General features: G+C 37.8%; 1 long non-coding RNA gene across 1 annotated transcript; it reads right to left on the bottom strand.

Moving 5' to 3' along the window:
* Positions 1–9330: 9330 nt before the first annotated feature.
* Positions 9331–13648, bottom strand: LOC121067893. The gene is made up of 3 exons (XR_005818503.1): positions 12797–13648; positions 10565–10636; positions 9331–9575 (listed from the first exon to the last, which is right to left on the bottom strand). It is a non-coding gene; the product is annotated as an uncharacterized LOC121067893 (long non-coding RNA).
* Between the last annotated feature and the right edge of the window lie 8099 nt (positions 13649–21747).

Here is a 21747-nt window from a genome sequence, read left to right as displayed (position 1 = left end):
TCCCAGCCTGTAGCTCTGCTCGGGGTTGTTGCGCCTCAGGTGCAGGACCCGGCACTTGGCCTTGTTGAACTTCATACAGTTGACCTCAGCCCATCGGTCCAGCCTATCCAGATCCTCCTGCAGAGTCTTCCTTCCCTCGAGCAGATCGACACACGCACCTAACTTGGTGTCATCTGCAAACTTACTGAGGGTGCACTCGATCCCCTCGTCCAGGTCATCGATAAAGATATTAAAGAGGACCGGCCCCAGCACTGAGCCCTGGGGGACTCCACTAGTGACCGGCCTCCAACTGGATTTGACTCCATTCACCACAACTCTTTGGGCCCGGCCATCCAGCCAGTTTTTAACCCAACGAAACGTACACCAGTCCAAGCCACGAGCAGCCAGTTTCTTGAGGAGAATGTTGTGGGAAACGGTGTCAAAAGCCTTACTGAAGTCAAGGTAGATCACATCCACAGCCTTCCCCTCATCCACCAGGCGCGTCACTTGGTCATAGAAGGAGATCAGGTTCGTCAAGCAGGACCTACCTTTCATAAACCCATGCTGACTGGGCCTGATCGCCTGGTTGCCCTTCAAGTGCCGCGTGACGACATTCAAGATAATCTGCTCCATGAGCTTCCCTGGCACTGAGGTCAAACTAAGAGGCCTATAGTTCCCCAGGTCTACCCTCCGGCCCTTCTTGTAGATGGGCGTCACATTTGCTAGCCGCCAGTCGACTGGGACCTCCCCTGATAGCCAGGACTGCCGATAAATGATGGAAAGCGGCTTGGCGAGCAACTCTGCCAGTTCTCTCAGTACCCTCGGGTGGATCCCATCCGGCCCCATCAACTTGCGTACATCCAAGTGCTGTAGCAGGTCGCCAACCATTTCCTCGTGGATAGTGAGGGCCACATCCTGCTCCCCATCCCCTTCCACCAGCTCATGGTACCGGGTATCCAGAGAACAACTGGTCTTGCCGCTAAAGACTGAGGCAAAGAAGGCATTGAGTACCTCAGCCTTTTCCTCATCTTTTGTAACTAAGTTTCCCCCCACATCCAGTAAAGGATGGAGATTCTCCTTAGTCCTCCTTTTTGTGTTGATGTAGTTGTAGAAACTTTTTTTTGTTATCTTAAACGGCAGCAAGACCACAAAATGCCTCTCAGGCATGTGAGACTAAAAAGTCCTTAACCTCTTTAAGATTTGTTAAGTTTACCAAAGGAGTTTCAAAGAAATATTTTTTACCTCTCGAAATACTAGATGCACGTTCCTACCAAAAATCAATTATGAATAATATCTTGGAAGTCAGGCAACATCGCAGCTATTCTTGGCTGAAGTTTTAAGGGTTCAGATGTATGATCATTATTAGTTTTTGCTGATATATGACAATAACATTTTCTTCTCAATTTTGTTATTCACAAACACCTCTATACCGCAGTTTTTAATAACTGATCTTACTTCCACTGATTCTTGTGAAGACTCCCATTCAGAAACAAATTGGCCAGCTCTAACAATGAATGAAGGATCAGGTAAGGTAGCAAAAGTTATATTTTAAAATATTTTGCAAAGTATGGCTAAATGTGTTTCTTTCTATATATGACCTTTCTGACTTACATCCCATAATATTTTTAACAAAGAAATAACAGTAAGGGATCAAAGCTGTATTCCTCTAAACGCATTGCAGGTAAATAGCCTTTCCCATAAAAAAAGGATAGTGTAAAGAACATATTATATAATTATTTTATCATGTACATAAATTTTGTCAGGGGAATAGTTGCATTGGTTTCAGTGTACTCTTCACACACTTCAAATACGATGCAGTTCATTTAGTTTTGATCATTTGAATGTTAGATGTTTAGTCTAAGCAACTTTCCTAGGTTCCCTCTGCAGTCAACAGAGAGATTTGCCTCCAGAGGGGTGATTCATACCTCCTATCTTAGACTTCTGCCTCTCTCAATTGACAACAGAACTGTAGCCTAGACAACTGTGTAGATTAGATTTCTATCTCTTAGATTAGGTTAGATAAATCCTATTCTTGGCCATCTCTGTGCATATGAATGTACAGGATTGGCACAAATTTGTTTTAACACCTGAAGTACCTGTGGGGGGTGATAGACTAACTTATTTTGAAGTCTTCCAAACTGTGAGTGCTAAACAACGAAAAATCATCTAGCACTTTTATGGAGAAAAAGAAAGGAAAAATATAGGAAATATTTGTATATATGCCTTACAAGTGTAAAAAACATGGCAGCAATAAATAGTGATGAAAAATACCTACATTGCATAAATTAGTAACAACAAATGACAGTGAAGAAGTAAATACGCTACATGTTAAATTAATACTTCAGAAGTATAGCCTTGAGTTTTCATGTCATTAGCTGCATGCTTTAATGTATTGGGTCAGAATTAATATCTGAGCCATTCCTGCCTCTTTGTCCCCAAATTTCCCTGTTTGGTGAGCCACTAGCTCCCTTCAGGCAAGGGATAGTGTGCAAACCCACACTGGTGACCAATTGTCCTTATGTCAAGAGTCATGAAAACACAACAATTTACAACCAAAGCCAACAGGCTTTAATATGTGCTTCACTTTGTAGATTTTTATTAATGTGAATGTTAATGAGATAGCCTAACCAAAGTTCTGATCTATTCATAGGCAGTCTACTTGATGATAAGCCAACAAAAGAGAAATCCATAAAGGTTACAAAATTACAGCCCTCAGATTTTATTTATTCATCCTTCTGCTACCTCCTCTTTCTTAGCCTTAGACTTTCTCCCTTCCTCCTTTCCTTAGGTATCTCCCCCTTCCCTTCCTGACTGTCTTTCTCTTTGGCTTTCCTAGTTTCACCTACAGTTTCTTGGAGCAGAGCTCACGCATTTGGACTGGCTGAACTAAATGTCTGCCAACTCAAAAATCATCTGGATGGATAGCTACTATTATTGTTTGGGCAGAAAGATGCTATAGCAACTGCTCTCTTCCACATTTGTCTCCATGTACTTAGCTGAAAAAATAATATGCCACTGGGGATTCTTTGCAGAAGCTCTGTCCCCAGTTCAAATGAGAAACCTTGGCTTGCAAGATTGTATTTGGCTACCAGGGAACTGCATGACCATGAAGTTTAGAGTTGGTTACATGGATGTAGAGATAACATGAAAATATTACACAAGATCCATTTGCAAGTCTCCTGGTCTGTGGACTCAACTCAACTCAAAATGTCACATGCTGATTCTTCAAATAATGAAGTATTTTTTACTAAACAGTCTGAATGATCATATTACATGTATAGACTTCATCCGTAGTATGCTTGCGGCTGTGGGGAAAGGAAAGCAATTTATCGTTTTAGTTTCATACATATAAATGAAGAGCAGCTCTCAGCTATGATGCGACTGAAGGTCTTGGCAAAGGGAAGAGTGAGAATGGGTTTTGTGGTGTCAGTGCAAAATGTGTAAATAAGGTGTGATTTACTCACTGTGATCATTAAGACCTTTACTGTATGTACCCATAATTTTGTAATTTGGGAAATACACTATATTCATTGCTTCAGACATTTCAGCTCTCCCATGTAACTCAATACTGAGGAGGCAAAATAACAAATTCTCCACATTTCTGGTGATTGCTTATCAAATTTTGAATAGGTGAAAGGAAATTTCCATGATGTCTTCATATGCAGGTAAACTAAATTTCTTTCATGTGTGTGTCTGTGTGTGTAGTGGCATGTAGCTGGAATATTTTAACAAAGTATAACAGTCCACTGAAATGTTCCTTTACACAGAATGTACAGTGTATATACAGATAAAGCTTTTATCTTGCAGTAAGCTGTTTGACTTGATCTTGACATTCGTATTTCATGTGGGTCCTGGGTCTTGGCATTTGTGCATGCTCAGTTTCTTAGTCAATTTTTACTCTGGCAAAACTTCAATTCACTCTAAACTTATGAAAAAATATACTCTGAATATTGTCCAGACAGGGGACGACAATGTCTTTTCAGAAATGAATGAGATACTAAAATATGCATTTATTGCATACCCCGTGTTTCTGAATTTTCCTGGAGATTAAAATCCCTACACTGCTTTTCCCCTAGCCTTTTTGTGTGTGTGTGCATAAGAAGGCATGTTAGTCCTCCTGGTCACTCATTGCAGGGTCTTCCTCGGCTCTGTTGGCTATTTTGGCAGCTCAGTCTCCTGACTGGTGCACCTGAAGCACTGTGATAGAAATATGAAGATTCTAGGACACAGCTAAATGGGTTACCTTCGTGCATCAAATGCCATTAGAGTTATGTCCTGCTCTCAGAAGGAGTGTTTTATTCCTGCCACAGCTAATTGTTAGGTCTATATGGAGTATTTGGTGTATGTTTGTATGCCACGAGTCTCAGCTAGTTGTCTTTGAGTCATGTTATTTCCTACCCAGAAGAAAGGGTGGGTACCTGCTCTGTTGATGAAAGAGTTGTACTGGGAGTGTGGAAAGAACCTCAACTTGAGGTGACATGTCTTGTGCCTGTATTTCTGCTTTAACCCTAGAGTCATTAAACTTCCTAAAAAAAATAAATAAATAAATAAATAAAAATAAATTAAAAAAAAAAGAAGCAAGGTATGTGGTGAGGAAGTATTGTGAAGGGTTTGGGCACTAGTGGAATTTGAGAGAGATGCTCATTTATCACAGATCTGGCAATACAGCTCTCAAGTATTTTGTCAGGGCATGAGTCTGGGTTATCTGGAGAAACCTAAGCTGGTTGTGCATCAGAAACAGAATAACTGTATTAAATGTTAGCACAAGCTAATAAATCTTGTTTCTTTGCTGAGCAAATCGCCTGGGTGGGTGGAACTCGGCTTAACTGCTGTTTCTGGAACATTGGTGAGCTCTTTCAAAGATAATTTAGGTATTTCCACATTGAGTATAATAAAAATAAATATATAGAGATATATTATTTATACAAAGATAAATAAATGCATATAATTCTGTCTTGATGTGTGTATATGTAACTGTTGATAAGTGTGTTAATATATATGTAATTGTTATGTCCCTGTTGGTAGCATGGGACTAATAATACTTCACTCTCTCACAAGGGGCTGCAGGATGTACTAAAGATTACGAGTGATCATCTTAGTGGTCATAACCATGTAAATACATACAATTGTGATGTGAAGTGCATGTTTTTTTTCTTAGTTATTTTCTCTGCATGTACTGAACATGTTTTCTTCTAACAGCTTTCAGGTAGAGAAAGTACTACTTACATTACCGTTGTATTTTTCTTCATTATTTTTTCATTATTAAATTGTTTTTTTGAAAATAAGAGACTACTTCAGAAAAAAGTTATTAAAAATGCTGAGAAATAAGAACATTAACATATAATCAAGAAATGTGCACAAATGCAGATACTCCAGAAGAAACCAACAGGAATGACCAGAGCCCTAGAAAACATTTTTTTTCAATGAAAGGCTGAAGAAATCAGTAGTTTTTAGTCTAGAAAATCCTCAAAAATGTAAAATTTTACTTCAAAGGGGAAGATGATAGACTATTCTTTGCTAGAGAAAGCACACACAAACTTAGTTTGAATTCAAACAAGCAAAACCTTAAAGAAGTTTGGAAAAAAAATATGTTTGTTAGGAATAACTTACAAATCTGTATTTCCACCCTTCTGTAGGTAACCCCCCCCCCCCCCCCCCCTCCAATTTAAACAAATTAAAAGATGATGCCAAGTGGGTACCTGGCTGTACCTTTGTGCAACCTAGATAAACTTTTTTTTTTTCCTTTAATATTTATTTTTGCAATGTTGAATTATCTTGATGTAAATTTCACATTATTTATGATAATATTTCTATTTTCATGGCCATTTAATCTACAGACCATTCTGTTCAGATTCAGCTACCAAACATTTATGAGCATTCCTTCATGTTCTGCATAGAAGTGAAAGTTTGTAATTTTTTCCACACTTCAACTTTCTGATAGTTTCTCTGAAATATTCATAACTGCCTGTCTCTGTCATTGATGACACTATAGATCTATTTGTGGATTAACACAGACAGACTGTCTATGTACATAACAATATAAATAGATTTCCTTGGGCTAATTATCTCTTACCTAAAATATCAATAAAGAGATGACCAGAGGTAGCACAGACTATTTCCTTTTAATCTTTCTCTATAATTTTGTTTCTTATTACAAGACAGGAGCTAAGTACATACACTAACAAATATATTTCAGTGTGTTGAGAGGTTTTATCCACACTTTGGGAGCGTACATGCAGATGTTGCTTATAATTACCTACCATTTGTTTATACAAAAAATAGAAAAGTCAGTCCAGAACTAATAAGTGACATAGCCAGTACAATTTAATGGTAGAACAGCTGAAACATTCTGACAGCTTTTTTTTTTTTTTTTTTTTTTTTTTTTTTTTTTTTTTTCCCACTTATGAGTAATACTTTTTTCTATTAAGGCTGCTGAGAGCAGCATAAAAGCAATTCCTATCCTTTGTCACTGCTGATGTCACCAGTTTCAGCTGAACACTTTCAGCAGACATTGTACTCTACACTTAGATTGAAAATGCAGCCCAAAGGCCGCTAGCAAAATTGATGCAAACCTGTTAAGCTCTCTTCGGGAAAGATGTCACAGTTTGTCATATTGATTTTTAAAAAATCTCTTGGGTGCTGGGCAAAATTTCCTTGAAATACCTGTTTCAAGTTGGAGAGTGCAGTTGTTGGCATGGTGTCAAAGCTGAGCAGAACTGGGAAAGGTTTCATATCCCAGCTCCTAATAGCCAGTGTATCCATCTGCTCATATGTGTGTCTTTACATGCTAACGCTTCCCCTGCACAGCCTGTCTCCCACCCAGGCAAGAGAAAGCATTTCCCTGCAATCCCTGGCCTCACGGCAGGCACTGCTCTCACTGGGCTGCAGAGCTCCTCTCTTTCAGAGGAGTCCGCTCCCTCTGCTCTCTTCCTGCTCAGCCAACATGCCTCTGACTGGCGTTTTGGCTCACCAGCCATCTTCAGCACAGCGATGTTCACAGCCTGCTCTTCTTGAAATTGCGTCCTCCCTGGGTTTTCAACATGTCTGAGGGATTGCTCTCCTCATTCTCCCTCCACATTTCTTGATAGGTTCCAGATCTGATGCTGCGCTCCAGATCTGCCTCCACTAAAATCTTATACTGACCTTTTTTTATAACCAGTCATATCACTTTCATGCTGCTGTGAGAAGCTACTGTCTGCTATCTTTTCTCTGACTGTGGTGCCCATGTCTCTTGTCTGTTAATTTTTTGAGAAACCCTTTTGGACTATTGCCCATGCTGCTCCTCACTCTTGGCTTATAAAGATCTCCAAAGCTGACTGTTTTTTTTCATGTCTTCCATGAAAACTGATCAGTTTTAAGATTTCTGTCAGAGCATGCCAGAAAACACAAGGGCACACACAGAGAAATGTAATGTGTTATTGCACTGCATCTTCTGCACCTCTATCCTGCAGTTGCTTCTTCTAGTCAGATCCTGACCTGTTTTGGGTAGATATCACTTCCAGTTAGGGTTTGATATAATGCTGAGCATATCCGTTGCAATATTGCTGATGTCCCAGAATAGTTGTTTGTGCATGCTCAGCAGGCATTTGGATAACACTTTCTCTGTCTAGCTGAATGGGATTTCAGGGTAGGCGATATAAAATGCAGGATAAAAAAAATAAATAAGGCTGGTAGAGAAAAAAAATCACTGGTAGAAGTGATGCCTTACAAACAGGGAATATGTTCTTTTAACCTGGCTATGACATAGGAGTTAACATTTTTTTCCTCTTTCCATGTGCCTGAGAGGAGAAAAGAATAAGAGAATGAATGTGCTTTTTGTTGTTTGCCTCAGACAGCCAGAGGCAAATGAAGCTGACTTTCCTAATCACAAAGATACAAAGCGAGTAGTTTCCCACACAAGAAAACCACCTACATGACTCAAAACTCCTTTCTGTTCAAATGCTTCTATTATTGCTTGTTTGGATAAGTAGGAATTTCAGCAATACTGAATATGATTCACACTTGACAGGGAGAAGGGCAGGAACATTGTGGCCAGTTCTGTACCATGGTAGGGATGGTCACAACACATTGTGAGGCATGTGGGTTACAGTGGATCCAGATGTGATTCCCAACTCGTGTGGCCAATGTGGAGGTCTGTGGGAGGCCTCAAGCTCTGTGCAATCTACCTCTTACTTTTCGCTCAGTTAGGAAATGAAGGTCTTAATACTGGAAAGTCCTGAGATCCCTGGCTCTATTCCAGAAATGTACGAGGCATGTGTGAGTCAGATCATTTCTTTGGAATTGATGATGTGCTTAAAACTTAAGCACATGCTTAAGTGATTTACTGAATTGGGACCAGAAAGCTTGGCAACTTTCAGGACTGAAACCTAATCTAATCCAAGCATGTTTTTATTTTTCAGTTAACAAGTAATAAAATAGTCCCCTCCCACTGCTCTGTGCCCCTGTCTTCTTTAATAATCAATGTTATAATAATATTAATAATATTAAATTAAATTAAAAAGCTTTAAAAATGATTATCTAGTGTAAAATTTCCCCTTTATGGTGGTAATTCAGATGTTATCTATTTTTGACCAAGTTCTGCATATACTACCAGATATCCTGCACAAATGTTTTTCTGACTGTCTTACAAAATCACCGCGTAATGAGCAGAACTCTGGTTATGTATGTAACTCAACACAAACAACAGCAAATTCAAAACAAGAAGGACTTAAAAACAGCTACCAAATTGAAAGAAATCTTCCATAATACCACCTTGTACTGTATCTGGGTTTCTGCTTACCAATTTGATTTTCATGCCCTTGTTGACAAGTTTAGAAATGAACCAAAGGTACCTTACAATGTTTTAATTAAAGCAGAAGTTGTTAGGCTGACAGTAGTTTAACATTTAGGAGTTCTGACAAAACAGTGTTTGGTACAAAGCATTTCAAAGAGAAAGATTTGCATTCAAAGTATAGAGAGGGTTTAGCTGCTATACATAACATTCAACATATTTGACTTGTGAACTAGTAAAATATTAGCATATTTGATCAACGTTTCTATAGATTATGACAATAAATTTTCCCTGAGAATAACATTTCACACTTTGAAAACTGTTTTGTGATGTAGGAATAGAAGAACAAATAAAATGTCCTTCACTTACAGTATTGTACCTACTGGTCAATGTCTCCCTGTCCAGCTCCATGAATTCCCATGGTATCCTGAATTATCTCCATTAGCATTTCAGCTAGAAATGCAAAGGATAACAGACATTTCTGGAAGGCTGGGGTAATTTTTATATCAAAACCCAAAAACTGTTCTGTGTAACAGGAGTGTGACTGAGAAGTAGAGCACACCATTTTATTCTTGAGTAAGGTGTAGGACATATTCTTTAATATAGAATGGTAAGAAAAGACTTCCCTTACCAGAAAAAAAAATAAAGGCCTCTTTGTTGCTTAGAGATAGGAACATTTTTCAAAAATGTACAGCATTAAGTAGTCTTGTGATATTATCTGATCCAATCTGTTATCATAGTGTAATGACTCCATATTGTTACATTTCTGAAGACGTTATTCAGACCTAGGAATTAGTGCTGTACAGAATATCTTTATACAGAAAACCTGTAAAAAGAGAGTGAAATGCATCTTCATAAGGCATAATTTTGGGAGACTATTTCCTTAGGTATTAGAACAATGAATGTTGTAGTCTCAAGTAGTTGGCCGGGTTTCATTTCATTACAGAGCTTTATGTATCACCTGAGTACATTCAGGAAATCTCCTGTCCTAAAGCCAGACTCGTTTGGATCTGTTTATTCAGTTTGAGTTAAAATGGAAACAACAGTGTTGAGCAAGACTTTTCCTGTCATACTTCAGAGCTGAACTTTTCTCAAATTATGCAAGTGAAATCTTCCATTTAGCTGTCCTGGAACACTTGCATTTCGTAAGGTTATGGGCTTTCTTGTGCTAGGCTGTCATGATCTGCAAACTACTGTGGCAATCAAACACCCTCTCTTAGATCTTTTCTGGTTCTAAACATTTTCTAATCCTCACAGAAGCTGATTCACAGTCATGTGAATAATATGACAGAATGGAGCCTCGGTTGCTCAGCTTCTCACATACACAGCTCAGAAAGGACTAGATGACACTTGAAGGGGACCTGGCAGACCTCAGTGGGTATACAAGGACTGCTGAGTTGTATCAATGAAAAGTTTTACAGTCAGAGCCTGGAGTTTTCTTGCCTTGGAGGCTCATGAAGCTAGGCAGGTTTACTTCACACAGCACCTATCTTCTGCTGGAAGCTGTCTCATATCTATTTGGCTGGGTGCCATGCCTCCTACAGCACCTCATTGGCCATGCGGTTTAGAAGCAAGCGCCTCTGGAAAGGGTTCTCCTACTTTGAGGGCAAGCCCTAGGCCACTGTTTCTGGCACACAGTGAAAACTTGTTTTCTGAGACAATTCTATGTGCTGAGACAAATCTACATGCTTATCCATAGCGAAAAATAGAAAACTTTTTTTTTTTTTTTTTTTAAATAAATGACAAGTGATACTGGTGTTAATGGGAAGGAAAATGGGGATGTGAAAGATTAGCTCCTTTTCTAAACATACTTACTTGTTAGGTAAGGGTTAGCTGTCTTTCATGGAGTCTTATGGAGTTTTTGGCCGTCAAAGTCAGTGATGCTGCCTTGGGTCAAACATACAAGACATGAAAAGAAAGAAGTAACGCCTTATTTCTTTTTTATCTTTTTGCATTTTGGAGGTATGTATAGTTTTGAGAAACATCAGTCTCTGTGCTCTTTAGAGTTTTGGGATAACAGTGATCTTCATTCTCCACGACGGCTGCTAGCTTGAGAAACTTCATTACAGCTTCACCCTTCTCTGTGTTTAATACTCATCAAGGACAAATTAATCCTAAATGAACACTGAAAAAATCCTGCATCCTATCTGCTTTTCATATACATTTCCACATACACAAAATCTATATATTGGCAAGTCTGGAAATATGCTACTGCACTCTATGCTGAAATTTGCAGGCTGCACATACTAATACCCTTCCTATATACTGGCTAAGATTTTGTGGGTAGAGCATCAGACACCTGAAGTCTATTGACATATACCACTTCACACTAGTAGCCTGCCAGTTTCTTGTGTAAATGAATGCTTCCATTCATTTCAATTCAGAAAACATCTGTATTCACAAATATGAGTGTCACTGAAGTCTGACAAATGAATGCAAAGTTTCAGGCTGGTAAAAACTGCTCAGTGCTCTCATGAAGGGTATGTGTACTGATTTAGGGCTTGAGACTTCAGTGTGTGGCTTCAAAAGGACTTGCGCTCAAAGGAGATTTCCTTTCTTGCCCTTTCCTTTGAAGCATGCTATTGTTGTAAGGCAAAATCATATCCTGCAATACCTACAAAAAACCTGGTTGACATTGCTCATGTCAAGTAGTGTCTTATGTAAGAAGTTCCATTCACTTCAGTTTAAATACTGATGTAAATGAAGATTATCCAAAGCAAGCAAGATCTGCAAGAGGAGGCCATAAAAACACACCCACAAGAAAGAGTATAGCAGAGGCTAAGAGCTTGGTATTCACACCAGCTATGTCCTTTGAGAATAGTTTACAGGGAAGAAAAAAGTTTGCTTTTTTTTTCTTTTTTTTTTCCTTTTTTTTTTTTTTTGTGTGCCCTAAGCAGTAAATGAAGAAAAATACTCTTGAAGAGCTCAGATAGAGAGTTCTAGCCCTGTATATGAAACATTAATTTATATTTATGATAGATACAAGGACTACATATGTTTTGAACCTATGGTGGAAGAAAAGAAAAAAAAATGCTTCAGTGTGGACTTTTAGATTTTTAGTTATTCTTGAAAATATTTAAAATGGTAGTTTAGAGATCTTTTATTGAGCTAAGTGGATCATGATTTTTCATGGAACAGAGACTTTGCAAATTCCTTTTTGACTGTCATCTGTAAATCATTTGATTGCTGGTAAACAGAACTCTCTATGTTGTCCTGATAACAAGAGAAAGGCTGGAAATAAGGAATTCCACCCTTAAAGCCATTAAGGTAAGTCTAAAATTGATGTGTATTAGATCAAAGGGTGGAATATTTTCCAGATGATTTTGCATTTCTTCTCAGTGAAAAAAAATAAATAAATAATAATTTCCAAGGTGTTAAGCTTCTGTTACTGAGCATGGGGATTCAATTGACAATTTTGTATCCTGCTAGGAAGAAACCTAAACTGGATAATAAAAAATACAAAAACAAACGAACAAACAAAACCTTTATATTGCTTACTTGTTCTTTTACTACAAATGAAATGTTACAGTCCATCAACAGCTATAGATGTTTTGTTTAGAAGGAAAAATCAAATGAGAATACCAATTAATTTTTTTTTCTTGTAATAAGTTCATTTTACAACATTCTAATGCATGAAAATTACAAGGCAAGAGGAGGTTCCTAATTTAAATGAAACTTTAAATTAAATTTTATAGTTGAGGAAAGTGGAAGCTTTTAGTGTAGTCAGAGACGATACTTCTATGGAAGTATTAGTCATTACAGCCTTGGAAAATGTATAGGAATGTCAGCACAAATCAGCATCCATTTAAATTCTGGTACATGCAAGCCACAGAGGGATATGTTTCTGTTTTTTCAGCTTCAGTCCCCTCAGAACTTATTGTAAATGTGGTGAGTTCATGGGCCTGTGTAAAGTGAACATTATGCTCCCAGATCCACTCCTAGGAAGCAGTGACCACAATTAAAAAAAAAAAAAAAAACCACCCTTACCACCGTTAACTTTCCTTCTGTCTCACAAAGCAGGACAACGATAGGATTATGTTCTCTCACCTTCTATATAGCACCTCTGTATTGGATTTAAATATCAATTATTACAGGAGAGCTTCTTCTATCATCATTGGTGTTTCAAGTTTTGGATTATTGGGGGGAGTGTGTGGGGGGTGGGGAGGTGATGACAGAGAACACTTGTCATAGACTAGGGTTGTGTGACATAGGAAGGGCAAGGTAGCTGTGAGTACATCTACACATACCCCCCAGTCCTTCCTCACTGTAGAACTGCAGTGGCTTCTTCATGGATGCTTAATAGGTTTTTTTTTGATTAAATATATATATGTATATATTTTTTTTTTCTTTTTGTGACTTGGACAGTTAACCTCTGTAGGTGCCTAACTGTGATCAATAGATTTTCTGTTGTGGTTTTGTGTAAAACTCCAGATCCCCTCACCCCCCTAACATGTTTGCCTCCCATTCATCCCTCCATCCCTAACATGCTTATCTCCCATCTATGTCTCTTTCACAAACGTGCTTTGTCTCCTGCCCCATTCTCCATCCATCCCCATGCAGTGGTTTCATTCTGCCCAGAGTTTGGCTCAGAAAGATGGAGTCAGAAGGCATAGGCAGTGCAGCTGCCTCACTTTTGGGAGAATGCCTTTACTTTTTTCAAAGTCTGACTTAACGTGTTAAGACTTGTTTTGACTTGTTTCTGATAGATTTTTGCAGGAGCAACAAAGGAGACATCTCTTGCAAAAAATTCTTTTTCCACCCTTTTGCAAGCCTATGCTCCAAAAAATAAGGACTTAGAATTTATCAAAGAAAAGGTCACTAGAACTTTGTTTTCTATGTAGGTCAAATGCCATATTATGTCCACCATTATTTTTGGAATGGAACTCACTGATTTTTGGCTGAAATGATACAGAAATCTTCAAAAATATAAATCTACTGAATCACGTAGACTGCAGTGAAAATGTCTAATCAGTAATAAAGGCAAAACACAACCTTTGGAAAGAATTTGTTATTGTACCTTTATTGTATTTTGCTACCATCGAGAAGAGAGTCTTCTGTTACTAACCTTGTATCTAATTATATTAAAAAACTAAAACCAAAACAAACAAACAAAAAATAAACATCTAGCAAACATTTGACACTGCAGCAGACAGTACAATGCTCAGTGGATCTAGAGAAAAAAGGGCTTTTCAAGATGGGATTTTATAATTTATTTTGGTAAGTTCTCTCTTCACTGAAAACATGGGAAAAAATGAATTCAGGACTCTAATAACCAGCTAGCAGGAAATACAAAAATAAATCTAAATTGATGGCTATGCTCTGAGTCTATATGGCTTCCTTTGCAGAGTATCTCAGCCTGCAAATTCTCCAAACTCATTAGTATGGAATCCTAAATTCCAGTAAAATTCCCCCTCCCATCTTGCTTGACCTTTTGCTACTGCTGACCTACTGTGCAACTCATCTCAGGGCTAATTCTGAGCCAGATATAAGTGGGACAGATATTTCTCAAATCTGCTACAATCAGTGCCACCTTTTCCCATTTTAAATTGATGCTGCCAGTACAGACAGTTGCACATCTGTAGTTTCAAAATAAGTGTAGGTCATGCTCTTTCTCCTTATTCTTCTCAAGAGGGTAACAGTTATTTTCATAGTTATTCCCAGGAGTCCATTAGTAAATCTGAATATCTCTGTGTTGGGGTCATAGGAACGATACAAGCTGACATTCCTGACAAATGCGTCACTAGTGAGATCCAGTCTCTTTGAAAACAATCTGACAAGTATTTAAGGTGATATTTCAGGGCATTAGGTGTTGGGTAAACATAGTGTACCATCACAACATTCCTTATCTGATTAAAGAAAAGGTGTAAGCTCTTTCTAACTGGTGTAGAGACACTTTCTGAGTCTGTGCTCAGTATTACTGGATATTGTGTTGCAGGAATTTTGCTGTGGCTCATATCATCGGAAGCTCATATTAGTACACTGTAAACTCTGGCGTTGATAGCGCTGCTTACAGCAGTGATATCGTTCTGTTCCCACTCTCATTCCCTTGATGTTCTCAGTGTACACTTATATTCTCTCTGAAGTCTATTAACCCTTTAAATGAACACAGCTCACTTTGTTTTGTTCTTCAAGATAAGCTCCAAACATGAACTTCTACTAACATCTCAGTTCACATAACAAAAATTTGAACTTTGCAATTTCAGGGAGATTAAATCCTTTTCATTTCCTCCTAAATTGGTGATATTATTTTTAAGCAATATTGTGTTCTACAATGCATTTACATTAAAGAGAAAATTTCATACGATGACAGGAGTCTCTTGTGATACTTAGCATTGTACAAATTGTTGCAGCTATTTTAAATGCAATCCTTTTTGTTTCAAATTGTATTATATATATATATAAAATTATATTATATGCCAGTAAGGAAATTATTATAAAGATTGTTTTTTTCCCCTTTAGAAAATGTTCTGAGTCTCAATCAGACTAACAGTTTATTAGTAATTGATTTACTGTGCTCATTACTACATGGCATGTAGCAGTCATTTTCCTGGATACTCATTCCAAACATTCAGGAGGATTAAGTACCAAAAAGAAATAAAAAAATCAATTTCAACAACACATGAAATCACTAATGTGTTCTAAAACCTCTTTTTTTTTTTTTTTTTTCTGGCAGGTTTTCACAAATAGATGTAGGGAGTAAAGCATATAAAATTAACAAATTGCAGTTGATAGTTTATTTCAATCTTTTGTGATTTACAAAGGGAACCTCTAAGGAAATTCAAGATAATATTTTAAAGCTATTGCTCTATGTCTTTTTGAAAAACAAATCTCTGACTATGTGCTTCAGCAAGGCTTACCATCTTGTGTGCATGTGTGTGCAGACAAGAGCATGCTGGGTTTGATTTCAGTTTCTTATTTTGGTTTTATCTCATTTCTTAATTCAGTATTATTTCCTGCACTCAAGCTGATTGCTGATTGACCACAAGGGATCACAGAATGAGGTAAACTTTAGTAGTAGATGAAACTTTGAAAGAAGACCTGAATTTTACATTTTATCTACTGTGTGAGCAAACTCAATTGGCATATATAGCACCTCACAAAGCAGCAGCCATGTCACATCTGGTTGATCAGGGTTCATATTGTGTTGTCATACCATAAAACAACAGCTTTCTCACTTCAACTGCGAGAAGATTTAAGGTTAGCAGCCTAAAGTCTCTTCTGAAGCATCATTTCCTTTCATTCTGAATGGTTCCCCTTTGGTTCCTTCTCCTGTAGCACCTGAGGAGAAACTGATTGGACATACAGGAAGCCCTATAGATATGCATTCTATTGATTTTTGGAGACTACCTGTGAGACAGAATGTTACAGAGAGGTGATAAGACTCTGAATCATCTTAGGTCCAGTAGGGATGGCTTCAGGCTTGAGTAACCATGCAAAGACATGGAGGGGGCCCATGGGCACAGAAGGGTAAAAGTTATTTTAAAGCCACTTTGAGAAAAATAATCACGTACAGGTCAAGCACTGCTTAAGAATGAAAGGAGCAAGAGTGAGTTTGGAGGTTAAGATAAGGCAAAGTTAGGCAGACCACCAGAACTCTAACATCATAATTTCCCTTGGAAGAATGGAAACCTAATATTTCTGTCAGAAGCCTGATTTTCATCACCAAATTTCCTGGTTGAAGGGGTTTGTCTGTAACAAGAAAGAGAGTAGAATGTAACCACCCTATAGCTGTACTTCATGTCTAACAAAAGTGAACTAACTCAAAAATGGGAGATGGACTTAAAAGAACCAGAAGAAGTAGAAACAGCTGAACAATATTAACCAAATATTTCAGCATTCTCAAAGTACCTTTGTTCCTTAGTTAACATCTGCAACATCCTGGGAGGCTGGCAACCATTTACTTTTATTATTTGTTAATTACCTAATCCAGAATTGCCTATTTAAAAGCTAGCTGTCTGTTTTAAGCTCTTTGTCTAGACTCCTCATGTAGCTGCTAAGGAAAGACAGGTCAATTGCCCTCACTGCTTCTCTCCACAGATGGGGAGAGTTTTGATGGCTAATTTTGACTAACTGTCTAACTTTCTGATGCAGAAAATTCACTGATAGAGACTGCACTCTGGTGAAGCATAATACACTTAAAGGAAAGGTAACAAAGCATCCTGGAAATAAAATTGGAGAATACAAATACAATTGCTCAGGTCAAAAAATATCAAATTTTAAGGAATATTTAAAAAATGATTAATAAGTAAATCAATAATCTAAGAGGTAAAAATAAATTGTAAAGAGCAGAAAAAAATTGTGGCTCTCTGGCTGGCTGCCTACAATTTAGATTCTACTACGTGTCAAAGTGGAAGCAACTGAAATCTTAGAACAAACTCTGTTCTAAAGTGTATTCATATAACATTACTGAAGTGATGAGTACTGTATAGGTGTGAGGACAGAATTTCAATCTCATGTAGTGTGGTATGAGATCATACACTTTCATTACCTGGAAACTGCTATGGTGGGAATAAAATACAGTTAAACTATGTGATTCTTAAAATTCTTGGAAAATGTGGAACATGGCTTTTCTTCAAGAGTTGTGCAATGTTTGCGTATTGGTAAAAGAAAAAAAAAAAACACAACATGCTGAAATTGTCAAAGTTTCAATCTTTATTGCATTTGGCAAGGGCCGACTTTAACTGTTTAGAATGGAGTGTGCGTCCTTCTGTTTGGGCAAATGGAAAGGCCAGAACTGGGGAAAGGAGATTCATGTTCTGACTAGGACTCCTTGGACCGCCAAGCACAGGAGCATCTTCTCTAGCAACTTTAATTCATAAAGAAATGTTATTACTTGCTAGACTAAACTCTGATCTTCTTTCCAATAAATCAGTAGGATTTTAGATAATTTCACTAGGAGCAGGTTTGGGCCCTTTGGCATTGCTGGTAGGCTATAGTCTTTTATGCTTTTCCTATATATTATTTCCCTGTTTTTTCTCTCCTACAAAAAATTAACAGTTCTCCTTTAAACGCTGGAATCCTGCTACTCATTACTATGGTTACAGTTCCTGAATCTTGACCCATTTCACTTTCTTTTGACTGTAGAAGTAATAACATTAGCAAATACCACTGTGCTGAGTTCTCATCAAACAGGACACAACATGCTAATGCTGCTGGGCTGTAATGGATATCTGTGCAATACCAGTAATTGCTCTCATTTAGTCTATCTACAGTTACTATATGGTACAATAAATGAGAAAAAAATTTGTTTATCCGAACTGGTATGAAAAGTCTATTTCAGACAACAAGATCTACAAGTCATGTTAGCAGTAGATTAACGTAAAGACATTTCTTTTTCATCACGTACTATTTCTTCACAAAACAAACTGCAAACTCTTAAGTAGTTTTAATAGTATTAACAACAGACATTTATTATTATTATTAGCAACAACAAAGCTACAGCAAGATATGACAATGGCACCCAATATTCCCACACTAGAGCTGCAATGACTGAGCAGGAAAACAAGCACTTGTCATCATGTATTACCATATGTTTCACTTTCATAATTACTTTCACTAGAAGATTTGAGGACACGTTAGGTGAAATGTACATAATCACAATGCGCTATGTTAGACCCCCTTCTCCATGGATTCCAATTTCATTTTACAGCTACAGAAGGAGCAGCAGGGTAGTTTGTAGGGTAATAATGTGCAGCTCTCTGACTCAAATATTATCAGAAAAAAGCAGCACATTTTCTTCTTTTAAATAGTAACACTGTGAGGCTCCAGCTTCACCGACCCATGCGCTCCTCTGCTTTTCAGTCCATACTGGGTGCCATGTGGTAGGTGTTGCTTGCTGGAAGGGCCAATGGATGTTGTGGAGAATCATCTCCATGCAGAGGTTTCTCATCTGAAAGTGAAGTCTAGCAACTGTGTGGAGCACTGGATGAGTACTTTATGTTGTGAAAAACATTTTATATGATGGTAGAGCACCCTGATGTGTTTTCTTCTCTACAGCACTTTGATCATATTATAAAAATAGTAGCTTGGGGGGGGAGGGGGAGGGGGAAGTGGTTATGCAAATGCACACAGCAAAGTGCACTAAAGACTTATGTTTTATTTTCAATTAACTTGTAGTCAGTTCTAGATTATTAGTGCAATAGGGTGTGTGTTCAGTTCTCACAGTGGTGAAGGGATTATGGGCCTGTTTGATAAAATCTGACAAGATCCCAAAGTATGTTGACAGTCCAGGATTCCTGTTCCAATAGCTCTTGTGATCAAATTTAACACACGTTCTCATGGTTTGCACTGCTTTCCCATTTTAGTAGGAGCACATTTATTTCAGTGCCACAGTTGTCATCTTCCTGCCTGTTCACTTCTATGCCCATTAGGGACATTGCCAAGAGAGCCAAGGGGGAGATCTAGGCACAGGATGGGTGAAAATTGGTCCAAAGCTCTTAAACATGCAACATGACTGCTACCATCAGTGAGATCTGGAAATGGGTCGTTGAGAAGAAGCACAACAGGAAGGTTGGTCTGAAACTGGTTTTGCTATGGATGTGAGAAAAGTGTTGCACATCTGTCCCACAGATGGCCAGATCTGGAAGATCATTTCTAAGTGTGAAGTATGCATTGCTGCTTCCATTTAGGCTATATGGAGGCTTCAGACTGAAGTGTGATTGTAGCACATGTAAGACATACCAAGCTAGTTTTAATTTAAAACTGCATACCATAGGATACAGCTGCCAAGTCAGTGTTCAGGTTTATGTGCAAGCATAATATTGCTTGCTCAAAATTATGCTTGCACATTGTGCTTGCACTTGAGCTTGGTTTCTGCTCACAGCAAAACCAATGTTCTGTTAGGTTTTCTGCCATCAATACAGGAATTAAGTAGATGATTAGAAGATTAGAGCTAGCTCAGTTATGTCTACATGTTTTCAGTCCTATCTAGACATAGCTTTTCCTGTCTGTTGACACATGATTTTGGGTTTTGCTAACCTAAATTTACAAAGAATATCCTCCAAACTGTATCTGTTGAATGGACTCCAAGTGAAAAAAGCAAAATATTATTCTACAATGGGGTATTTCACGGAATATTTACCCAATTACCCAGGTTCATATTAAAAACAAATAAACACACCATCAAACAAAACAACAACAACAAAATAAACATATCGAAGCTTTTACAGTTTGATACTCTCTCATGTTACAATTCCAAAGGTAGACATTAGCAACAATGAAATCATGGACTAGGACACACTATCTATATTAGCAAAATAAAAGATTTTATTTACTGTGACAAAAAACAGATGTCGTTGTCCTCCAGAACAGAACAGAGGGAGCACATTGTATATGCAAACTTTGGGGAAGGATAGGAGAGAAAACACTCATGATATTTTATTGTATTTCTGACTGAGATTTCATGTAGTCTTACTTCTGAGCTACTTAACTGCATTTTCTGTGTAACTCAGTGTTGGATAGCTGCATATGAAACCAGGCACTGACATCAGAAGTATTCTGATTGTGCAGATATAATGTGTTCTTTTTCTGAAGCTGTCCTGCTGAAACTTGGGGCTCTCTTTGCCATATCAGCATGTGTATCACAGTCATCCTTACCAAGAAAAAACAAAACACAAAATATTTTTTATCATTATTAGTATTTCCCCTTGTGTCTCCCCTCTACCTCTATATTGGAAACACTTTTTAAATATATGAAGAGCTAGGCAGTGAGACAGACTTCAGAGAGAAAATGAAAAATCCCATTCTTTATCCTGAAGAGAGAGGTCCATCTTAGAATTGTCTGGACAAACTTGTCATGGATAGCTTAGGCACATTTAATTCTTCCTCAAAGCAAGAGATAGACTACTGGTTCTTTGAAGTCCCTTCCAACCCCACATTACTATTATACCTTTATTTATTTTTATTTGTATTAAGGGGATTAAGGCTGCTTTTGCTGAGCATTATACAGATTCTAGAACAAAGATGAAACTTTCTCTAATGAGTTAACAATTTCCCTGCCTAAGGGTCTTAGAGCTCAACTACAGATAGACTTGCACGGTTGATGACAGCTTACAAAAAAAGGTCATGGCAACCACAGCAGTCCATTTGGCTTATCATTAGCATAACTTCAACATTTTTTTCTTATCTCCTGTAAGGCCAAATCTTATTTACCTACTGAAAGTGATTGCTATTTTTGGAGAGCTACTATGAAAACAATAAGATTAGCGATCATTCTCATCTCCTTTGCAATAGAATTCCATAACTTTGGTAGACTGATGAGTAGCTTTTGTCCCCATCATGAATCTCATGCTTTTCTTTGAGAACTACCATTGCATCAGTGTAATTGTGTAATTGTTAATGCAGATTGTAGCAGGGAGAGCCCATTTTTGAACACTACTTTGAATAATTTAAACTCAGATCTGTCCTTTCGTTTTGATCTGGCATTGTAGATCTGCCATCAGTCTCTGGCCTACAGGCAACAGCACTGAGCAGGAAATGAAATACAGTCAACATTTTTTTTTCTCCCTGTAAGCTAATGAAATGTAGAAAATAAAATACTGGATTGCAAGCAAAATCAGAACAGTTTGTAGTGTGTGTAGTATGAAATAAGGATTATAATGCGTCAGGTGATATTGCAAAGGGGACATTCACTGGCAGAGGAGGGCAGTGAGATGCATACTCGTTGCACTGGGAAGTATCTAAATGCTATCTAAACACTGGCTATGAAATTTGATGACTGTTCTGCAAAGGAAACAGGATTGTTACTGCCCCAGGTCCATGGCCAAAGATGTTGGTTTGGGATCTAGCTTTATGCCTGGCAGAAACAGGGGAAAAAATAAATGATGCAATACAGCTACAGAGAGTTTCTAGGATCTCTTTAGACAAACACAAGGTTAAGAGACTAAAAAAGAAAAGCATATATTTCAGTATAGGTTATGGTGTTTGACGTTTCCTCACAAGATTTGCCCTGTACTGCTTTCATCAGATCAATTTTGCTAAAAGATAGGAAGCCAAGTGCC

This window comes from Cygnus olor, chromosome 3 (genome assembly GCF_009769625.2).
Source record: "Cygnus olor isolate bCygOlo1 chromosome 3, bCygOlo1.pri.v2, whole genome shotgun sequence".
Taxonomy (NCBI): Eukaryota; Metazoa; Chordata; class Aves; order Anseriformes; family Anatidae; genus Cygnus; species Cygnus olor.
This window is presented reverse-complemented; position numbering and strand designations above follow the sequence as displayed.